The 18,909-nt window shown below is 41.7% G+C and overlaps 1 protein-coding gene across 1 annotated transcript in view; it reads left to right on the top strand.

Moving 5' to 3' along the window:
• Positions 1–18,909, top strand: part of LOC139552808 (relaxin receptor 2-like) — a 206,635-nt gene that overhangs the window by 140,197 nt on the left and 47,529 nt on the right.

The raw sequence follows: 18,909 nt of genomic DNA, 5'->3' as shown, positions 1-18,909 counted from the left end.
TCATAAATTAATCGTTATTACCTCATATCAGTCTCATTCTGAACGTCGCTAAATTCTATACTGTCTCTAGTGGACTAACTCGATATGACGGCTTGTTACACAACGGAAGGGTAAAGGTAAGATAAAGAGAGCGGGAGAGACAAAGAGAGTGGGCTGGTACATATATGTGGAAGCTATACTCATGAAAAATAAATACTTTGCACATGAACGACCGCTCATTCGAAAATAAATGCAACACATATTTACGCTTGTATCCATTTGTCATCTCTCTGTTGAAACCACTCGTCCATCTATGGTGAGTAGTTCGATGTAAGTCTCTAGTTGTCCACCAGAGGTCACAATGTACTCAGTTGTAGTAGGCTTCTTTGTCTCTGAGTGTTCGTTAGACTGGATACACCAGAGGTACACACACGGTGGTTCCTGTTCGAGTTTACTAGACTAAAGTACTTAAACAGCTGCAGGCTGAATGTTCTGATGTAGCCTTTATCTTCTTCACTCAAGAGTTTGAGTCTTACCGTATACTGGTCTTGTAGTTTTAAACCATTTCAATGTGTAGCCACAGCTCCAACGCTTTCTGGTCTGGTGTAAATTTCGTTAGCAGTCCTTTTATGCGCTCGCCTTGGAGGGCGGTTCCATCACGTTGCCACAATGTCTTTGCTCACGTGGGCGTGGTTACTGGCTTGGCAACAGTTTATATGAAAAACAATTCTCATTCAGAAGGCTAAAATAGCATTTCATCTTCTCACAAATAGTTTCATATTTAATAATATATGTTTTACAACATTTAGATGTAAATCTGATAACTGGGACGTATACATTGGTAGAGTTACAGTTATTTAGTTATACCGTCCTTAATGATATCACAAAACAATACACTTTTGACAGGATTTATTGTTTGCAGCCCCACCAACCATTCCAGATGTTTGGATTTGAAAACTAATGTTCCAATGTCCAATCTTTTGATGTTTGAAGTTTTGGCATGAGTCTCTCTCGACACACAAAGGATTTTTTACTTTTCCATACTGTAGTGCAAGAGAGAGAAAGTTTACGACCAGTCGTTAGATTCATACAACCGGCCCCACTCCCCCTCTTCCTTTCTGGTGGGAGAGAGGGGGGGGGGGCTATCTTTGATTCTCACCCAGGAGCGAGAGTCACGACACAGGACACACAGACATGCAGGCACACACATACACACAGGCACACACACTCACTGTGGGTGAAAGTCATCAGGGCATAGCAGCTGCTGATCTCAGTTGGAGACCCCATGGCAGGTCAGACAAGACAGCTCCCTACAGCCTCTCACTCTCGCTTTCTTTTTCTCTTTTTCTCTCTCTCGCTCTCTTTCTCTCGCTCTCTTTCTTGCTCTCTCCTCCTCCGTCTCTCCCCATCCTTCTCTCTCCGCTTTTCTTCTCTCGTCTCTCTCCCTCATCCCTCTCCGCTGTGTAGATCTCAGTCTAGGTAAACGTGTCAGCAGGCCAGGCAGGTCTAAATGAAACTACACTTAGCCAGCTCCAGACCATCTTGTCTTTCCTGCTTCCCCATACCATATCTTGCTGCCCCATACCGTATCCTGCTGCCTCCTATATCACTCTTCCCCATACCAGATCCTGCTGCCTCCTATATCTCTCTTCCCCATACCAGATACTGTTGCCCCTTATATCTCTCTTCCCCATACCAGATCCTGCTGCCTGAGAGAGATGGAGAGAGAGATTGAGATGAGAGATGGATAGAGAGATGGATAGAGAGATGGATAGAGAGATGGAGAGAGAGATGGAGAGAGAGCAGGAGAGAGAGCAGGAGAGAGATGGGAGATGGAGAGAGAGATGGAGAGAGATGAGATGGAGAGAGGGATGGAGAGAGATGAGATGGAGAGAGGGGTGGAGAGAGATGAGATGGAGAGAGGGATGGAGAGAGAGATGATGAGAGATGGAGAGAGAGATGGAGAGAGATGAGAGATGGAGAGAGAGATGGAGAGAGATGAGAGATGGAGAGAGAGATGATAAGAGATGGAGAGAGAGATTGAGATGAGATGGAGAGAGAGATTGAGATGAGAGATTAAGATGAGAGATGGAGAGAGATGAGCGATGGAAAGAGAGATGGAGATAGATCAGAGATGGAGAGAGAGATTTAAATCAGCATCTCTTGTGTATTTTCTAGATGTAATGAAAGACACCAGGGATATACAGTATATCACAAAAGTGAGTACACCCCTCACATTTTTGTAAATATTTGAGTATATCTTTTCATGTGACAACACTGAAGAAATGACACTTTGCTACAATGTAAAGTAGTGAGTGTACAGCTTGTATGACAGTGTAAATTTGCTGTCCCCTCAAAATAACTCAACACACAGCCATTAATGTCTAAACCGCTGGCAACAAAAGTGAGTACACCTCTAAGTGAAAATGTCCAAATTGGGCCCAAAGTGTCAATATTTTGTGTGGCCACCATCATTTCCAGCACTGCCTTAACCCTCTTGGGCATGGAGTTCACCAGAGCTTCACAGGTTGCCACTGGAGTCCTCTTCCACTCCTCCATGACGACATCACGGAGCTGGTGGATGTTAGAGACCTTGCACTCCTCCACCTTCCGTTTGGGGATGCCCCACAGATGCTCAATAGGGTTTAGGTCTGGAGACATGCTTGGCCAGTCCATCACCTTTACCCTCAGCTTCTTTAGCAAGGCAGTGGTCGTCTTGGAGGTGTGTTTGGGGTCGTTATCATGTTGGAATACTGCCCTGCGGCCCAGTCTCTGAAGGGAGGGGATCATGCTCTGCTTCAGTATGTCACAGTACATGTTGGCATTCATGGTTCCCTCAATGAACTGTGGCTCCCCAGTGCCGGCAGCACTCATGCAGCCCCAGACCATGACACTCCCACCACCATGCTTGACTGTAGGCAAGACACACTTGTCTTTGTACTCCTCACCTGGTTGCCGCCACACACGCTTGACACCATCTGAACCAAATATGTTTATCTTGGTCTCATCAGACCACAGGACATGGTTCCAGTAATCCATGTCCTTAGTCTGCTTGTCTTCAGCAAACTGTTTGCGGGCTTTCTTGTGCATCGTCTTCAGAAGAGGCTTCCTTCTGGGACGACAGCCATGCAGACCAATTTGATGCAGTGTACGGCGTATGGTCTGAGCACTGACAGGCTGACCCCTCACCCCTTCAACCTCTGCAGCAATGCTGGCAGCAATCATACGTCTATTTCCTAAAGACAACCTCTGGATATGACGCTGAGCACGTGCACTCAACTTCTTTGGTCGACCATGGCGAGGCTTGTTCTGAGTGGAACCTGTCCAGTTAAACCGCTGTATGGTCTTGGCCACCGTGCTGCAGCTCAGTTTCAGGGTCTTGGCAATCTTTTTATAGCCCAGGCCATCTTTATGTAGAGCAACAATTATTTTTTTCAGATCCTCAGAGAGTTCTTTGCCATGAGGTGCCATGTTGAACTTCCAGTGACCAGTCAGTATGAGAGCGATGACACCAAATTTAACACACCTGCTCCCCATTCACACTTGAGACCTTGTAACACTAATGAGTCACATGACACCGGGGAGGGAAAATGGCTAATTGGGCCCAATTTGGACATTTTCACTTAGGGGTGTACTCACTTTTGTTGCCAGCGGTTTAGACAGCACATTTACACTGTTATACAAGCTGTACACTCACTACTTTACATTGTAGCAAAGTGTCATTTCTTCAGTGTTGTCACATGAAAAGATATACTCAAATATTTACAAAAATGTGAGGGGTGTACTCACTTTTGTGATATACTGTACATGGTTCCTCCCTGAAGAGAGAGACATATCTTGATAACACCACTGTCTAATCCCAACAAGCTCTCACAGACTCACTGCAGAATCTGACAATTTTCTCTATAAATGTCACATTTCTAAGGTTAAGTTTAAGAATGAATTGCAAATTGTTAAGTTAATGGTTAAGATTTGGGAAAGGGTTAAAACAACAACAACTCCACGGTTAAGTTGAGGCATTGATTGCTAATGGTTAAGTTGAGGCATTGATTCCTAGTGGTTAAATTGAGGCATTGATTCCTAATGGTTAAATTGAGGCATTGATTCCTAGTGGTTAAGTTGAGGCATTGATTCCTAGTGGTTAAATTGAGGCATTGATTCCTAATGGTTAAGTTGAGGCATTGATTCCTAATGGTTAAATTGAGGCATTGATTCCTAATGGTTAAGTTGAGGCATTGATTCCTAATGGTTAAGTTGAGGCATTGATTCCTAGTGGTTAAATTGAGGCATTGATTCCTAATGGTTAAGTTGAGGCATTGATTCCTAATGGTTAAGTTGAGGCATTGATTCCTAATGGTTAAGTTGAGGCATTGATTCCTAGTGGTTAAATTGAGGCATTGATTCCTAATGGTTAAATTGAGGCATTGATTCCTAATGGTTAAGTTGAGGCATTGATTCCTAATGGTTAAGTTGAGGCATTGATTCCTAATGGTTAAGTTGAGGCATTGATTCCTAGTGGTTAAATTGAGGCATTGATTCCTAATGGTTAAATTGAGGCATTGATTCCTAATGGTTAAGTTGAGGCATTGATTCCTAATGGTTAAGTTGAGGCATTGATTCCTAATGGTTAAATTGAGGCATTGATTCCTAATGGTTAAGTTGAGGCATTGATTCCTAATGGTTAAGTTGAGGCATTGATTCCTAGTGGTTAAATTGAGGCATTGATTCCTAATGGTTAAATTGAGGCATTGATTCCTAATGGTTAAGTTGAGGCATTGATTCCTAGTGGTTAAATTGAGGCATTGATTCCTAATGGTTAAGTTGAGGCATTGATTCCTAATGGTTAAGTTGAGGCATTGATTCCTAGTGGTTAAATTGAGGCATTGATTCCTAATGGTTAAATTGAGGCATTGATTCCTAATGGTTAAGTTGAGGCATTGATTCCTAATGGTTAAGTTGAGGCATTGATTCCTAGTGGTTAAATTGAGGCATTGATTCCTAATGGTTAAGTTGAGGCATTGATTCCTAGTGGTTAAGTTGAGGCATTGATTCCTAATGGTTAAATTGAGGCATTGATTCCTAGTGGTTAAGTTGAGGCATTGATTCCTAATGGTTAAGTTGAGGCATTGATTCCTAATGGTTAAGTTGAGGCATTGATTCCTAATGGTTAAGTTGAGGAATTGATTCCTAATGGTTAAGTTGAGGCATTGATTCCTAGTGGTTAAGTTGAGGCATTGATTCCTAGTGGTTAAATTGAGGCATTGATTCCTAATGGTTAAATTGAGGCATTGATTCCTAATGGTTAAGTTGAGGCATTGATTCCTAATGGTTAAGTTGAGGCATTGATTCCTAGTGGTTAAGTTGAGGCATTGATTCCTAATGGTTAAGTTGAGGCATTGATTCCTAGTGGTTAAGTTGAGGAATTGATTCCTAGTGGTTAAGTTAAGAAAATACAAAAATGCAAGTGCCTCGCATTGGGATTGAACACGGGACCCTTGGACAGTAGTGGAAAAAGTACCAAAAAGCCATACTTGATTAAAAGTAAAGATACCTTACTGGAAAATGACTCAAGTAAAAGTCACCCATTAGAATACTACTTGAGTAAAAGTCTTAAAGTACCTGATATTAATTGTACTTAACTATCAAAAATAATAGCCGTAAGGTAAATGTAAGAGCCGTAAATACAAAAAGCAAAACAGCCAGACCTTTTATTTTGTTTGAGCTTTTCTGAGAAGTAACAGTTGTCGTGGAAATTCATGTATACTGAGAGAGATTTGGACAATTATTCAAACAATCAATCTTTATTTAACCCTGATTCATTATTGTAATAATAATTAATAATAAGCTGGTCGACCGCACACTCTGAAGTGTGTGTCTCCGAGAGCTTAACCTTACAGACAATGCAGAGTTCTTATATAGTAGATCAAAAAATGCTTAGTCATAGCTGGTTCCACCTCTCCCATGCAGATCGGGGGGCATCGGGTTCATCTTCACCTCGGGTTCATCTTGTGGTTATCTGCACCTGGTGTTGTTTAATCCCCAACCGGGCATAGTTTCCCAGATGCTAGGATGATTAGGAACAATAAGGGATCTGTTCTACTCCTCCAGGCTCTCTCTGTTATACCGACCACATCTTGTCTATGGAATGCAGGCTGTAGGTAAATAAATCAATTGTCAGCTCAAGCCCCAGAGGCCCAACTCAGTCCCACAGATACAGATGAGAGAGTACTCATCATAGCTATTCGATGCATAAACAGTATTATAACATCACCTTGTAAATGTTCTATCACAGTCTTACGGATGCAAGAAGTGATCAGATTATTTTATTTTTATAATGTGGATTCTCAAATAGGCAACACTTCAAAATACATCTCTTACAGACAAAATAGAAGTTATTCCTTAATGAAGGAACATAGCCAGTAAACGTAAGCACTTACAATCACTGTCAATTTGCTTTAGAAACAACATCCTATAATAGAACCCTTTACAGAAATATTTTTTTAAAGTACATGTATAGAACTGCACACAACTGTAGGAATATAAGGACACCACCACTGATGGAACTGTATTACAAATCAGTGTGTCAGGTCATGTAACAAGGACACCTAGAACTTGTGAATTTTAAACATAAATTACCAAAAAAACACATAAGGCATCCGTGTCCTTGGGCTTGTTAACGTGAAGCTGTCATTACTTGAAGAATTTACGGTTCATCTTCAGTAAAAGCTGGTTTTCAAAGTTTCTGTAATCCAGCCTTGCTCTCCTGGGGCTGAAAACAAGTCCTGCAATGCTGGACAGCCTTTCACAGGCAGCTGAGGCAGGTAAAGGTGTGTTCAGCCTCAGAGACAGCTTACAGATGTTGTCTTACCCATTCTGATGGTGGCGTCATCCTTTGTCCACGTTTTTTTTTTTGGGGGGGGGGGGGGGGGAATGCAGCTGCGATCAGCTCAGGGTCGTGAAACATGTGGCTGAAGAGCTTCTTCAGTCCCATTTGTAGCACATCCACCAGAGGCTTACAGTACTGCAGGGACAGCTTGACTCGGTCAAGTTTTGTGATCAGCAGGTTGTTGAAAGTAGCCACCCCATCTGGACATTGGTTTCAGCCTGCAGGATGTTGGATGGCCTTTGCCACTGGGCTCATGGTGGCAGCATACTCTGTGAGGAAGGCGAGTTCAGCTGGCTTGAACCTGCATTTTTTTAAATAATAATAATGCTGTGTTTCCTAACCCTATACAAAGGGGACCACTAACCATTTCACCTGATTTAACTACAGTAATCAATGGCTGGGTGAGTAGTTGACTAAATGGATCTATGATAGTGTATGGCTACAACATGTGAAACAGTTATTCGTCCCCAAGCAAAGGGTCAGGAAACACTGCAACATATTTAGACAACATTCAAGACCTTAAATTATGACAAAATAATACATAATCCTTACTTACATTGGAACCTCGAAGTCTGTGCAGAGAACTCTGACGGCCTCCTCTCCTTTGTCTTTGACGATCCTCAGGAGTCTTTCTACAGCCATGAACCAGGAGTTCCACCTTGTAGCATTCCGGGCGCATCAGCTGGTACTCAAAACCATCATCTTCATTCAGGATCGTTGCCACATCAACAAACTCCACTCCTTCACTCTCCTATTGTTCCTCTTCACCATCTTCCTGTCTTGGCTGATCTGCTGCACCATCCGCTGTCTCATTGTTTTCATCTTCTCCAAAAAACTTGGAGAGCTTTCAAGAAGTTAGAACCGTTGTCTGTTGTTGTTCTCACAATCTTAACTCGGAATTCAAAATCAGAATGGATGTCATTTAGGGTGCCTGTCAAGGTGTGCGATCCTCTCAACTGTTTACAGGCCAGGGTTGCAGAGCATCTGTTGAGACTGTCAGGGTCTATCCAGTGGGCTGTCTTCTTTGCCAGACCAGCAGTCGGTGGTGGTGGCGATGTAGCCAACTCCTCTCATGGCCTCAGTCACCGCCTTCTTCATTTCCTTGGAGGCTTCATCAATCCTGGAGCGCAGTGGGACCTTGATAAGAGTTAGGCGGCAGATCCTGGACAAACTCTCTGAACGGTTCTTGTTCAATAGCGAATGGTTGAAGCCCTTACTTGACCACAGCTTTGTCGATGGATTTTTGAGACACTGTCTTCAGTAATGTGCTTGATGGTGGAGGGAGTCTCAGGGACATGTTTTCTCTTCAGAGTGTTTTCTGTAAGTTCTCCATACATCTTAAGACGGTGTACATTCTTTTTTGGAAATAATTTTTAAAAAGACAGTTACTTAGCTAGATAACTACCATCACCAAATACTTAAGGTATAGGATCCTCATTTAAAAATTCTAAACAACATTAGTTAAGTGAGAGTTTGTGACCAACATTTAATATTACAATGAGGAGAAAACGATGTTAATTGATCTAGCTAGTAGGTTACGTCAATAACTTAAGTCTACAGTAATTAGCTAGGTAAGAACAACTTTATCAACTAACACAAGGAATAAAATGGCTAGATAACCAGGTGTTTAGAGAAAAGGTATTTGGCTAGACTAAAGTTAGCTGATTAAAATGTGTCCAGATTCAGAAACTACTAGTTAGCTAGCTTGTCAACAGGCTAGTTAGCTCATGTGAGTTTAGTTAGATTGCGTTAGCCAACAAAGCTTCTGAATCTGGGCACATTTTAGCCAGCTAAAGTAGGTAGCTACTAGCTCGTGAACTATTTAGGTATAGGATTAGTTATCATCAACTAATACTGCTTCTGCTAATGCTTCTGCTAATGTTATTCTATGTTATAATGTTATTCTAGCTCGCTAGCAAGCTAACAGTAGGCTTAACGTTACCTCAATGTGTTTTTTTTATGTTCGACGGCGAGTTCTCGAACACTAGTATTTCCTGAACTTTTGGTAAACATAACAGACATTTCCTTCATTCCCGAGAAAAGAAAACATGTATTTTAGATTCAGCCAAGGGTGTTCGTCCTCGTCAGGAGGTGGTGGTAGAGCGATGTCAGACATGTTTGTGCAATGTCGGACACGCTTGGGCAAAGTGCTGCTCTAGTGGATGGATGTTTTGCAAGTGATAGGCTCCTGGTGGGGTTGGGGGGGGGGGGAGGTTACACTTTAGTACCCTTGGATTTGCCCAAACTTTTGCAAAACAAGTTCACTCATGAGTGTGTCGACTCGCCAATGTTGCTTGATTCTTTTTTCCAACATGATTTGTTGTTTTCTTCCAGCTTCAGATTGATTTGATTTTGTAGCGAGTAATGAAGGTGTCAGGGGAAATGTATGGAAGGAAATTTATACTTTTTTTATTTTTCATGTAATGAAGTAAAAGTCAAAGTCAACAGAAATATAAATAGTAAAGTACAGATACCCCCAAAAAATACTTAAGTATTTCTACTTCGTTACTTTACACGACTGCCCATGGACCCGGAGCCCGTGACTTACGCCCAGTGGTGGAAAAAGTACTCAATTGTCATACTTGAGTACAAGTAAAGATGCCTTAATAGAAAATGACTCAAGTAAAAGTGAAAGTCATCCAGTAAAATACTACTTGAGTAAAAGTCTAAAAGTATTTGGTTTGAAATATACGAAAGTATTAAAAGTAAATGAAAGTGCCCCCCAAAAAAAGTTAAAGTATTAACCATTTCAAATTTCTTATTTTAACCAAACCAGACTGCACAATTAAAAAAAATAATGTATTGACGGATCGCCAGTGGCACATTCTAACACTAGGACATAATTTACAAACGAAGCATTTGTGTTTAGCGAGTCCACCAGATCAGAGGCAGTAGGGATGAGCAAGGATGCTCTCTTGATAAGTGTGTGAATCGGACCATTTTTCTCTCAAAATGTAACAACTACTTTTGGGTGTCAAGGAAAATGAATGGAGTAAAAAGTTTTAAAAAATCTTTAGGAATGTTGTGAAGTTGGCAAAAAATATAAATAGTAAAGTACAATACAAATACCCCAAAAAACGACTTAAGTAGTACTTTAAATAGTTTTTACTTAAGTACTTTACACCACCGCTTACACCCATCCATCCACAACACCCTAGCAAAACCCTGCCTACTTGATCGTAATAGCGCTCACCTTTGTTCTTAGTGGTGGGTTCTGAAGGCATCTCCCGACCTCCTGGGGACCTGGCTGGATATCAAATCAAATCAAATGTATTTATATAGCCCTTCTTACATCAGCTGATATCTCAAAGTGCTGTACAGAAACCCAGCCTAAAACCCCAAACAGCAAGCAATGCAGGTGTAGAAGCACGGTGGCTAGGAAAAACTCCCTAGAAAGGCCAAAACCTAGGAAGAAACCTAGAGAGGAACCAGGCTATGAGGGGTGGCCAGTCCTCTTCTGGCTGTGCCGGGTGGAGATTATAACAGAACATGGCCAAGATGTTCAAATGTTCATAAATGACCAGCATGGTCAAATAATAATAATCACAGTAGTTGTCGAGGGTGCAGCAAGTCAGCACCTCAGGAGTAAATGTCAGTTAGCTTTTCATAGCCGATCATTAAGAGTATCTCTACCGCTCCTGCGGTCTCTAGAGAGTTGAAAACAGCAGGTCGGGGACAGGTAGCACGTCCGGCGAACAGATCATGGTTCCATAGCCGCAGGCAGAACAGTTGAAACTGGAGCAGCAGCACGGCCAGGGGACTGGGGACAGCAAGGAGTCATCATGCCAGGTAGTCCTGAGGAATAGTCCTTGGGCTCAGGTCCTCCGAGAGAGAGAAAGAAAGAGAGAAAGAGAATTAGAGAGAGCATACTTAAATTCACACAGGACACCGGATAAGACAGGAGAAGTACTCCAGATATAACAAACTGACCCTAGCCCCCCGACACATAAACTACTGCAGCATAAATACTGGAGGCTGAGACAGGAGGGGTCAGGAGACACTGTGGCCCCATCCGATGATACCCCCGGACAGGGCCAAACAGGAAGGATATAACCCCACCCACTTTGCCAAAGCACAGCCCCCACACCACTAGAGGGATATCTTCAACCACCAACTTACCATCCTGAGACAAGGCCGAGTATAGCCCACAAAGATCTCCGCCACGGCACAACCCAAGGGGGGGCGCAAACCCAGACAGGAAGATCACGTCAGTGACTCAACCCACTCAAGTGACGCACCCCTCCTAGGGACGGCATGAAAGAGCACCAGTAAGCCAGTGACTCAGCCCCTGTAATAGGGTTAGAGGCAGAGAATCCTAGTGGAGAGAGGGGAACCGGCCAGGCAGAGACAGCAAGGGCGGTTCGTTGCTCCAGAGCCTTTGTTCACTTTCACACTCCTGGGCCAGACTACACTCAATCATATGGCCCACTGAAGAGATGAGTCTTCAGTAAAGACTTAAAAGTTGAGACCGAATCTGCGTCTCTCACATGGGTAGGCAGACCATATCATAAAAATGGAGACCTATAAGAGAAAGCCCTGCCTCCAGCTGTTTTCTTAGAAATTCTAGGGACAATTTGGAGGCCTGCGTCTTGTGACTGTAGCGTACGTGTAGGTATGTACGGCAGGACCAAATCGGAAAGATAGGTAGGAGCAAGCCCATGTAATGCTTTGTAGTTTAGCAGTAAAACCTTGAAATCAGCCCTTGCCTTAACAGGAAGCCAGTGTAGGGAGGCTAGCACTGGAGTAATATGATCAAATTTGTTGGTTCTAGTCAGGATTCTAGCAGCCGTATTTAGCACTAACTGAAGTTTATTTAGTGCTTTATCCGGGTAGCCGGAAAGGAGAGCATTGCAGTAGTCTAACCTAGAAGTAACAAAAGCATGGATAAATTTTTCTGCATCATTTTTGGACAGAAAGTTTCTGATTTTGGCAATGTTACGTAGATGGAAAAAAGCTGTCCTTGAAACAGTCTTGATATGTTCGTCAAAAGAGAGATCAGGGTCCAGAGTAACGTCGAGGTCCTTCACAGTTTTATTTGAGAGGACTTTACAACCATCAAGATTAATTGTCAGATTCAACAGAAGATCTCTTTGTTTCTTGGGACCTAGAACAAGCATCTCTGTTTTGTCCGAGTTTAAAAGTAGAAAGTTTGCAGCCATCCACTTCCTTATGTCTGAAACACAGGCTTCTAGCGAGGGCAATTTTGGGGCTTCACCATGTTTCATTGAAATGTACAGCTGTGTGTCATCCGCATAGCAGTGAAAGTTAACATTATGTTTTCGAATGACATCCCCAAGAGGTAAAATATATAGTGAAAACAATAGTGGTCCTAAAACGGAACCTCGAGGAACACCGAAATGTACAGTTGATTTGTCAGAGGACAAACCATTCACAGGGACAAACTGATATCTTTCCGACAGATAAGATCTAAACCAGGCCAGAACTTGTCCATGTAGACCAATTTGGGTTTCCAATCTCTCCAAAAGAATGTGATGATCGATGGTATCAAAGGCAGCACTAAGGTCTAGGAGCACGAGGACAGATGCAGAGCCTCGGTCTGACGCCATTAAAAGGTCATTTACCACCTTCACAAGTGCAGTCTCAGTGCTATGATGGGGTCTAAAACCAGACTGAAGCATTTCGTATACATTGTTTGTCTTCAGGAAGGCAGTGAGTTGCTGCGCAACAGCTTTTTCTACAATTTTTGAGAGGAATGGAAGATTCGATATAGGCCGATAGTTTTTAATATTTTCTGGGTCAAGGTTTGGCTTTTTCAAGAGAGGCTTTATAACTGCCACTTTTAGTGAGTTTGGTACACATCCGGTGGATAGAGAGCCGTTTATTATGTTCAACATAGGAGGGCCAAGCACATGAAGCAGCTCTTTAACTAGTTTAGTTGGAATAGGGTCCATGCAGCTTGAAGGTTTAGAGGCCATGATTATTTTCATCATTGTGTCAAGAGATATAGTACTAAAACACTTGAGTGTCTCTCTTGATCCTAGGTCCTGGCAGAGTTGTGCAGACTCAGGACAACTGAGCTTTGGAGGAATACGCAGATTTAAAGAGGAGTCCGTAATTTGCTTTCTAATGATCATGATCTTTTCCTCAAAGAAGTTCATGAATTTATTACTGCTGAAGTGAAAGCCATCCTCCCTTGGGGAATGCTGCTTTTTAGTTAGCTTTGCAACAGTATCAAAAATAAATTTTGAATTGTTCTTATTTTCCTCTATTAAGTTGGAAAAATAGGATGATCGAGCAGCAGTGAGGGCTCTTCGATACTGCACGGTACTGTCTTTCCAAGCTAGTCAGAAGACTTCCAGTTTGGTGTGGCGCCATTTCCGTTCCAATTTTCTGGAAGCTTGCTTCAGAGCTCGGGTATTTTCTGTATACCAGGGAGCTAGTTTCTTATGACAAATGTTTTTAGTTTTTAGGGGTGCAACTGCATCTAGGGTATTGCACAAGGTTAAATTGAGTTCCTCAGTTAGGTGGTTAACTGATTTTTGTCCTCTGACGTCCTTGGATAGGCAGAAGGAGTCTGGAAGGGCATCAAGGAATCTTTGTGTTGTCTGAGAATTTATAGCACGACTTTTGATGCTCCTTGGTTGGGGTCTGAGCAGATTATTTGTTGCGATTGCAAACGTGGAAAAACATTAAGATCTACAACATTTATTCCATGGGACAAAACTAGGTCCAGAGTATGACTGTGGCAGTGAGTAGGTCCAGAGACATGTTGGACAAAACCCACTGAGCCGATGATGGCTCCGAAAGCCTTTTGGAGTGGGTCTGTGGACTTTTCCATGTGAATATTAAAATCACCAAAAATTAGAGTATTATCTGCTATGACTACAAGGTCCGATAGGAATTAAAGGAACTTAGTGAGGAATGCTGTATATGGCCCAGGAGGCCTGTAAACAGTGGCTATAAAAAGTGATTGAGTAGGCTGCATAGATTTCATGACTAGAAGCTCAAAAGACGAAAACGTCATTTTTTTTGTTGTTGTTGTAAATTGAAATTTGCTATCGTAAATGTTAGCAACACCTCCGCCTTTGTGGGATGCACGGGGGATATGGTCAGTAGTGTAACCAGGAGGTGAGGCCTCATTTAACACAGTAAATTCATCAGGCTTAAGCCATGTTTCAGTCAGGCCAATCACATCAAGATTATGATCAGTGATTAGTTCATTGACTATAACTGCCTTTGAAGTGAGGGATCTAACACTAAGTAGCCCTATTTTGAGATGTGAGGTATCACGATCTCTTTCAATAATGGCAGGAATGGAGGAGGTCTTTATCCTAGTGAGATTGCTAAGGCGAACACCGCCATGTTTAGTTTTGCCCAACCTAGGTCGAGGCACAGACACGGTCTCAATGGGGAATTTGAACTTTGAATTTCAAAGTTGATTTAGAGCAACCTGGCTGCTAATCCAACCTCTATTTTTCTTTCTCTCTGTCACCCTCTCTTAATTCAATGATATCCAAAGTGCTTTATTGGCATGGGAAACATATACTCAGATACACCGTCTAGTACCGGTTCTTCTGGAATGGAAATGTTGCTCAATTGGTATCAAGGGACCTAACGTGTTCCAGGAAAACATTCCCCACTACATTCCACCAACACCACCAGCCTGTACTTTTGACACCAGGCAGGATGGGGCCATGGACTCATGCTGCTTACTCCACATCCTGACTCTGCCATTAGCATGACACAAAAGGAAATGGGATTCATCAGACTAGGCATTGTTTTTCTACTCATCAATTGTCCAGTGTTGGTGATCGTGTGCCCACTGGAGCCGCTTCTTGTTGTTTTTAGCTGATAGGAGTGGAACCCGGTGTGGTCGTCTGCTGCAATAGTCCATCCGTGACTAAGACCGACCATTCTGCACACCATTGTTGTACTGCGCCGTTATTTGACTGTTTGTGGCCCGCCTGTTAGCTCGCACGATTCTTGCGATTCTCCTTCGACATCTCTCATCAACAAGCTGTTTTCGCCCACAGGACTGCCGCTGGCTGGATGCTTTTTGTTTGTTGCACCATTCTCGGTAAAACCTAAATATTATAGTGCGTGAAAAGCCCAGGAGACCAGCCGTTTCGGAGATACTGGAACTGGCGAGCCTGGCACCGACCATCATACCATGGTCAAAGTTGCTTAGGTCACTCGTTTTGCCCGTTCTAACATTCAATTGAACAGTAACTGAATGCCTTGATGCCCGTCTCTCTGCTTTATATAGCTTTATATATATATACCACGGCCACATGACTCATTGTCTATAGGAGCGAACCATTTTTGTGAAGGGTGTGGTGTACCTAATAAATTGTGTATGTTTACATTGCCAATGCAACTGAAATAGACAATTAACAAAAGTAAAATAACCAATCAGAAATGAACAGTAAACATTACACACAAAAGTTTCTAAAGAATAGAGACATTTCAAGTGTTATATAATTGTCTATGTACAGTGTTGTAACAATAAGCAAATAGTTGAAGAATGAAAGGGAAAATAAATAAACATAAATATAGGTTGTATTTACAATGGTGTTTGTTCTTCACTGGTTGCCCTTTTCTTCTGGCAACAGGTCACACATCTTGCTACTGTGATGACACACTGTGGTATTTCACCTAATTGGTATGGAAGTTTGTCAAAATTTGATTTTTTTTCTAATTATTTGTGGGTCTGTGTAATCTGAGAGAAACATGTCTCACTAATATGGTCATACATTTGGCAGGCAGTTAGGAAGTGCAGCTCGGTTTCCACCTCGTTTTGTGGGCAGTGGGCATATAGCCAGACTTCCCTCGAGAGCCAGGTCTGCCTATTAGCGACCTCTCTCAATAGCAAGGGCTATGGTCACTGAGTTTGTACATAGTCAAAGCTTTTCTTAATTTTGGGTCAGTCACAGTGGTCAAGAATTCGGCCAATATGTACTGTCTGTTTAGAGCCAAATAGCATTCCAGTTTGCTCTGTTTAAAAAATCCAATGTGTCCAGAAGTTGTCTTTTTGTTTTCTCATGATTTGGCAGTGTCACGCCCTGATCTTAGTATTCTATGTTTTCTGTATTATTTTGGTCAGGTCAGGGTGTGACGAGGGTGGGTATGATTGTTTTGTATTGTCTAGGGATTTTGTATGTCTAGGTGTCTGTGTGTAATCTAGGCATATGTAGGTCTATGGTGGCCTGAATTGGTTCCCAATCAGAGGCAGCTGTTTATCGTTGTCTCTGATTGGGGATCCTATTTAGGTTGCCATTTTCCAGTTTGATTGGTGGGTTATTGTCTATGTGTAGTTGCATGTCAGCACTCAGTGTTTTTTTAGCTTCACGTTCATTTTGTTAGTTTGTTAGTTTGTCTAGTGTTCTTCGTGTCCATTCGTCTTATTAAAGAGAATGTATACATATCACGCTGCGCCTTGGTCTCCTCCTTACGACGAACGTGACAGAATAACCCACCAAACAAGGACCAAGCAGCATGATAAGGAGGAACAGCGCTTAAAACTTCTTGTCACTATAGGGGGTGCTGTTTCAACTTCGACATTTATCGTTCCCAAATTAAACTGCCTCCTACTCAATTCTTGCTCGTACAATATGCATATTATTATTACTATTGGATAGAAAACAATCTCTAGTTTCTAAAACCGTTTGAATTATGTCTGTGGGTGAAACAGACATCATTCTGCAGCGAAATTCATGACAGGAACTGCGAAGGTCTGAAAACGAGGCTCTGTTCTCAGATCAGTTTAAAGCTCTGTATGTATCCTATGGGTCGACATGAACTGCACGCGCCTTCCCCTGGATGTCAGTAACCAATGAGAATTGGAATGGAGTTTCTAGGCAGATCTCAGACCTTATAAAGCCCCAAGGAATGGAGGGAGCTCTCTTTTCGACGTTCGTCATGACGCAAAGCAAGACCTCAGGATGGCATTTTGAAACGCTCAGTTATCGGCCTTAGATATATCCGTCTGTAATTTAATTCGATATAGGTGTTAGAAACATCATAACGAAGTTATTTTAAACCAAGTTATATCAGTTTATGCGAGTATATTGCGATTTTCGGAATTTCCTTAGTATTGCGTTTTGAAGATTTGGGCATGTCTGCGCCACATAGCTATTGTTAGCTGCTAGTTCCAAAGTTGAAGAGGACGTTTTACAACCGAGCAACGATTCTTTTGGACAAAGGACCACTTGCCCAAGATTCTGATGGAAGCTCGTCCAAAAGTAAGAGCTATTTATGATGTTATTCCGTATTTATGTGGAAAAATGTAAAAGGATTTGTCCGCCATTAATTGCGGCACTAGTCTGGCTGTAACGCACACTGTATGTCTAGTAACGTTAAATTTAAAAATCTAACACAGCGGTTGCATTAATAACTAATGCATCTTTCATTTGCTGTCCAACCTGTATTTTTTAGTCAAGTTTACGATTATTTATCGATTAGATTAGGTGCCTCTCCAAGATGGCGTCGGCCAGAATGCATGAAATGTTGCTACTGATCACATTGTATAACCACGATTTGTGCTGCTAAATATGCACATTTTCGAACAAAACCTATATGCATTGTGTAATATGATGTTACAGGACTGTCATCTGATGAAGTTTATCAAGGTTAGTCAAATTATATATATTTTGCTGGATTGTTACGATCGCTAACATTTGCTGCTGGTAAATGCGGTTGTGTTTCTGCCTATTGTGGTAAGCTAATATAATGCTATATTGTGTTTTCGCTGTAAAACACTTAAAATATCTGACATATGGCTGGATTCACAAGATGTTGGGCTTTCATTTGCTGTACGCTGTGTATTTTTCAGAAATGTTTTATGATGAGTAATTAGGTATTTAACGTTGGTCTCTGTAATTATTCTGGCTGCATCGACGCTATTTCAGATTGCAGCTGCAATGTAGAACTGTGATTTATACCTGAAATATGCAAATTTTTCTAACAAAACATATGCTATACAATAAATATGTTATCAGACTGTCATCTGATGAAGTTTTTTCTTGGTTAGTGGCTATTTATATCTTTATTTGGTCGAATTAGTGATGGCTACCTATGCAGGAAAAAAATGGTGGAGAAAAAAAAGTTGTGTCTTCTGCTATGGTGGTTAGCTAATAGAAATACATATTGTGTCTTCCCTGTAAAACATTTAAAAAATCGGAGATGATGGCTGGATTCACAAGATCTGTATCTTTCATCTGGTGTCTTGGACTTGTGATTTCATGAACATTTGATTATATGATATCCCTGTAGCTTTAGGCTAGGCTATTCTAGTCTGCTTTTTTGATGGGGGGATCCCGGATCCGGGTTTGTGACTCGTTAGAGGTTAACTTCTCACGAGTCACCAACCCTGATCCGGTAGCACCCCCCACCCCCCCCCCCCACTGAGTAGCATAGCTAGCATAGCGTCACAAGTAACTTGTAGCATCTAAATATCATTAAATCACAAGTCCAAGACACCAGATGAAAGATACAGGTCTTGTGAATAAAGCCACCATTTCAGATTTTTAAAATGTTTTACAGGGAAGACACAATATGTAAATCTATTAGCTAACCACGTTAGCAAAGGACACGATTTTTTTACTCCCAATAGTTTTTTCCTGCGTCAGTAGCTATCACTAATTCGACTAAATAAAAATATATATAGCCACTAACCAAGAAACAACTTCATAAGATGACAGTCTGATAACATATTTATGGTATAGCATAGTTTTTTTTTTGAAAAATGTGCATTTTTCAGGTATAAATCACAGTTCTACATTGCAGCTGCAATCTGAAATAGTGCTGACCCAGCCAGAACAATTACAGAGACCAACGTCATATAACGAATTACTCATCTTAAAACATTTCAGAAAAATACACAGCGTACAGATATTGAAAGCCCAACATCTGGTGAATCCAAACAATATTTCAGATTTATTAAATGTTTTATAACGAAAACAAAATGTAGCGCTAAATTAGCATAGCTATACCAGGCAGATTCGGCTAGGCGCCCACGGCCAGTTCACATGCACAACAGATATGATATAACATCGTAAATTGGGTCTTACTATGGCTGATCTTTC

The sequence above is a fragment of the Salvelinus alpinus genome, chromosome 24, assembly GCF_045679555.1.
Source record: "Salvelinus alpinus chromosome 24, SLU_Salpinus.1, whole genome shotgun sequence".
Lineage (NCBI taxonomy): Eukaryota > Metazoa > Chordata > Actinopteri > Salmoniformes > Salmonidae > Salvelinus > Salvelinus alpinus.
Note: the sequence above shows the minus strand (reverse complement) of the source record. Positions and strands in the feature narration are given on the sequence as shown.